This window comes from Trypanosoma cruzi, genomic scaffold (assembly GCF_000209065.1).
Source record: "Trypanosoma cruzi strain CL Brener 1047053512465 genomic scaffold, whole genome shotgun sequence".
In the NCBI taxonomy this organism is placed as follows: Eukaryota; Euglenozoa; class Kinetoplastea; order Trypanosomatida; family Trypanosomatidae; genus Trypanosoma; species Trypanosoma cruzi.
In genome coordinates, this window is record NW_001849382.1 from 93,855 (window position 1) to 98,962 (window position 5,108).

At 60.5% G+C, this 5,108-nt stretch overlaps 1 non-coding gene and 1 pseudogene across 1 annotated transcript, besides 1 other annotated feature; both read left to right on the forward strand.

The window, feature by feature from the left end:
- Positions 1-5,108: a sequence feature (areas not merged during assembly with more than two copies in the genome that could not be assigned to a particular haplotype).
- Tc00.1047053507155.10 lies at positions 892-955 on the forward strand. Its single transcript, XR_008255429.1, has one exon. It is a non-coding gene; the product is annotated as an H/ACA snoRNA, TC8C3H1 (small nucleolar RNA).
- Positions 1,885-5,108, forward strand: Tc00.1047053507155.9 (annotated as a pseudogene).

Below are 5,108 nucleotides of genomic sequence, written 5' to 3' on the forward strand. Positions count from 1 at the left end.
TTTTTTTTTCGTTTGTGAATCCCGCCAGGCTCCCACCCTTTTGTTTCTCACCTTTTTTCTTTTGGTAAATCACTGCGGCTCGTGTTCTTCTGTGCCGTGCCTGCTTCCAATGGGTGTCTTCGTTTCCCGTTGACTGTCCCTCTGCTGGTTGTGCCGTTGAAATGTTCCCATAACTTTTTCTTTTCTGCTAGAGGCATCGATGGCACGAGGGTGACTGGGTGTCCTGCCCCGGCCTGCTGAGCACACTCGGAATTGAGCGGATGGTGTGCGCCGTGCCTCACTCTTGAGTGTGGGACGCCACCCACCACGACCTGCTGTGAGGCTCAGTGATATTTCGTCGGGGCGGAGAGAAGTGAAGGACTGCGCCGTGGACTTGGACGCGCCTCGTTCGTTTTGTTGTTGCCGTGTGTGTGTGCTGTGCGCATGGCTTTTTGTTGCAGCGCGACGTGGGTGACGTTGCTAACGAGTACGATTTTGGACTTTGTTGCGGTCGCTGCTGGATCAAGCAGTCAATCCAAGGGCTTTGCGGCATGCATGTGTATGTGTACATGCCTGCCTGATGTTTATCGCTGTGCTGCTTGCCGGAGAGCGGCCGCTGCTGCGCTGTTTTCTAGTGGGCGTTGTGTGTGCGGCACTGACCTTCCTGCTGTGGGTGGCGCAGGGAGCCTTTTCGCCATATATCTCGTTGCGTACTGCGACACGTCGGCGATGGTTTGCGTGAGCGAGGAACGACGCCTTGACTGCAGCCGAACGGCAAATCCTCCACTCCTCTTCCGTGTCACCGCCACGTGCTGCGGACGGAATAACATGGCCCCAAAGAACGCGTCGGACCTTCAATGCTGTTTGTCGCGTGGGACAGGCCATGGAGACGGTGAAGTTTACCGCCTTTTGATGGGGTACGAATGCGCCTGGTGGTGACTGCTCACCTTTGCGTGGGAAACGCCTCAAAGAAGCCAAAACCTTTGTTTTTTTCAGCGTCAGCTTTTGGATGTCCGTGCCCAGTGATTACATCGAACTTCTTTGCTACAGGTGATCTGATGAGATGACCTCACCGTTTTCACACCCAACCGAGATCGATGAGGGCTGCACCTTCTCTCTCTCCCTTCCCTCCATCCTTTCAGACCACCGCAGACTGACGAACTGCAGGGCAGCGGCGTGATTGCAAACCGGGCGTCTATGAGCCAACAGACCGTACAATCGACGTGGACCCTTGTCCCCCGTGTCTGGGTGCCGCCACCGTGCTTATTCTTTCTTCCTTCTCGTGTGCTTCGTGTGCGCTTATGATGCCGCTGCTCGCTGTGCAGTGCCGACCCACGTGAGCGAGGAACGACGCCTTGACTGCAGCCGAACGGCAAATCCTCCACTCCTCTTCCGTGTCACCGCCTCGTGCTCGGACGCGCTCGATGGCTGCCGGTTGCGACGCCGCCACGTGGGTCTGTCTAGGCCCTTGTGTGTCTTTCACTGCATCGGGACTGCACTGTGGTAGGACCATTTGGTTGCAAGAGCAGTGCCAATGATCATATGTCTTTTTGCTGGAATCCCGCCACTCTGCATGGTGGCTGTGTGGGGCTGCGTGGGCGGTGGGAGAGCGATGATTTCACTGGTGTGATGGCGTCTGTGCTTTTTTGTGTCGGTGGTTGTGCTTTGGTGGTGACTGACCGCGGCCGGATGCTTCTGCGTGCCAATGTGTTTGGTTACTGTTGTTGCTGCCTCTTCCTTTTCTGACTGTGCAGTTAGAGATACTTTGGTTTGAATAGCACAACTATCGTTTCAAGGTGTTAGGGATTAATTGCAGCATTAGGACTAGTAGTAGTGGGATATCGACTTATCGGAACTGTGTCACTGGATTTTCCATCTGTATAAGGGATTTGCTAGACAAAAGGTGCGGTCGACGGGGCGAGTGCGACACACCACGACAACCCTGTTGGTATCTGATTGGTTCATTGGATGTGGTCTGTGGTGGGTGCGTGTCCGCGCAGCCGTCACCGTGTGCGGTGCAGGGCCATTGCGGCTATGCGTGTGGCGCTGCTCTTTTTGTTGGCGCTGGCTGCTGCTGCGGCGTGTATGCCCGCGGTGCATGCGGTGGTGCTGCGACTGCGGGGCGGCACGGTGGACAGAGCCATCACGGTGGGCCGCGCCGTGGACACGGTGCTGATGGACGGCGTGTACATCACGAACGGCGTGGCTGTTGTGTTCGACGTGCCGGCGATGCTTCCCGGCGCGCTGCGCATCGAACTGAGGAACTGCGTGTGCGACGGCGGTGCGCAGATCTACGTGCGGGGCTACAGCGGCGAGCCGGCGAGTGACCGGAGCCTGGTGGTGAGCGTGAGCGGGCTGTCCGGCGACTACTGCTCGCTCGCGTTTGTGCACAACCTGCCGGCACACACGAACGTGACGGTCCGTGACTCGACGATTGTGACGGCGGGGCCGATGCGCTACTCGCAGCTGAGCGGGCTGACGGACGCGGTGGCGTCGCCGCTTGTGCTGCACGCGACGTCGCTGTTGCAGACGCAGCTGCGTGTGAGCAACACTGTGCTGAGGTCGTTGCACGCGGGCGGGTCGGCGGTGTGCGTTGGCGGCGGCGTGGATCTGCTGTCGAGCGCGGTGGTGCTTGATGGCGTGTCGCTGGAGGCTTCGGGCGGTCCGACCGCGTCTGCGATGCATGTGGCGTCCTCGTCGCGTCTCAGTCTGCGGAGCCACTCGGTGTTCTCTGTGACGAACGTGTCGGTTGTGAGCAGCGGCGGCGGCATTGTGCTTGGAGAGCGTCTCGCGGTGCTTGATTCGGTGCTGCGCTTCGTGCGCGTCGAGGGGTCTGTCGCGTCGTCGCTGGTGCGTTGCGACGGTGGGACTGTCGGTGGCGGCGGGTGGCTGGAGCTGCGCGACGTGTGGGCGGTGGGCGAGGCGTCGTCGGTGGCGTCGCTGTCGGGGATGACGCTGGACGGTGGCGCCGTGTCGATTGCGCGCTGCACTGCCACCGGCGCTACGCTTGTCTCCGGGCTGACGATCACGAGCGGCGCTGTGTCGGTGCAGTGCAACCGTGCCGGCGGCCGGGTGCTGCAGAGCAGCGGCGACTACCGCATGGCCGGCCTGCCCTCCGTGAGCGTGGTGCCGTGCGACGGCTGTGCGGCTGCGCTGGCGTGCTTTGATGCGCTGACTGCGTCTTTCTCTGACTGCGTGTGCGGCTGCCGTGCCGGCGGTGTGGGCGAGGCGTGCCTGCCGTTCGACGTGCCGCCTGCGAGGGCCGGTGACGGCGGTGGCGGTGCGCAGGGCTGCGTGAGTGGCGTGACGCTGACGGAGTCCGTGACGGTTGGCGGTGGGCGTGCGACGGCGTGCTTCGACTCGGTGGTGTTCAGCGGACCGATCACTGTGGCGGTGGACCTGCGCTCGATGGACGCGTTCGCTGACTCGCTGAACGTGACGCTGCGCCACTGCGTGCTTGCGGGCGGTGCGCAGCTGCGGATTGGTGGCCTCAGCGAGAGCACGGCGCGCCTGATGCCCCACGCCCTAGTCAACATGACGAATGTGACGTCGCTGGAGGGCACGATTGTGCTGCATGGCGCGATGCCGCTGCACTCGAGTGTGCTGCTGGCGAACTCGACGCTGCGCGCGAAGGTTGGCGGGTCGCAGTACGTGCCGATGACTCCTGGCCACGCAGGATCCCGGTACGGCCCCGCGCTTGTCCTGGACGGCGTCCGGCTGCTGTCGACGCGGTTTGTCATGACGCGGTCGACGCTGTTTTGTGGCGGGGGCTTGTGCGCTGCGATCCTTGTGGAGCGCAGCTTCGTCGTGAACCTGTCCAGCGTCTTCTACATGGACAACTGCGCTGTTATGTCGCGGGCACACGTGATGTACGCTCTTGCGTCGGACCTGCGTGTCAGCGGCGGCTCCGTGTTCTCCATACAGAACAGCTCGTGGATTGCGTCGAGCATTGAAATCTACGAAGGTGCGTGTGTGTTCAGGGATGTTGTTTTGGATGGCGGTAGCGTGCTGCAGGTTGTGTCCAGTAATTTCCGTCTCGGCTTCGCCATGCTCATTGCAGAAACGCTGACCGTGACTGGCGGCAGCTGGCTGGCGCACCGCGACAACGAGTTCCGCGCCGCCTACGTTGTGTACGTGGCCAAGGAGAACGGCGTGGCGTTCCGCGATCGGAGTGTGTGGTCGATACTTTACAACAAACTCACGTACGGCTTGTACTCGTCCTTTACGCATATGACAAGCAACTGGTCACCACCATCCGACTCGCGCCCGATCATCTACGGCGTGTGCAACGAGGCAATGGGCTCTCCTGTGACGGATTACGGAGACGACCTCAATATTTGGGTGCCCGTGACGGTGCTGGACTGTGGTGCGTGCACCGTGGACGCCGTGTGCTTTGCGGCGAGGACGAGCAGCATCAGTGGCTGTGAGTGTGAGTGCGCTGCTGGCGGCTACGGTGACACGTGTGTGCCAGCTGCTGTTCCGGACGGCCTTGGGCCGCTTCCGCTCCCCGATGCGAAGGACACGGAGGTCCGCTGCGTGCACGGTGGCAGCATCAGCTCCGTGGACTATCCTGATCCCGGTGTGCGTGGTCTGTGCTTCGTCAACGTGACCTTCACCGCCGCGATCGTGCTGGACCTGTGGAGCTTCGACGCACTACAACAGACACTCAACATCACGCTGCTGCAGTGCGTCCTCATGGGCCTGTCGATTGGGGGGAGTGGTGCGCGCGTGCACGTGAACGTTGTCTCCTCGATGCTGGATTCTGGTGCATTGGAGTTTGAGGGTGATTTTGGCACGAGCTCCCAGATACTTGTGGCGGGCAGTACGCTTGTGACGAAGTCGGACCACGCCATTTCCTTTTTTGGGTTTACTTTTGGTGCGACCTCGACGCTGCTGCTAATTGACAACCGCATCGAGGGAAATGGTTACGCAGTTTATTTTATTGATGCTGTTGCTGTTGATGGTGGCGGGATCATCGTGAAGGGAAATACGCTGAGGGTAACGGGTGGGGTTGACAGTTCTGAGACTGCTATTTATTTTGACGTTGTTGATGTGAAGAACGGCGGCTACATTGACGTGGAGAACAACACGATGAACGCGGTCAATGGCGTTTATCTTTTTGGAGCCAC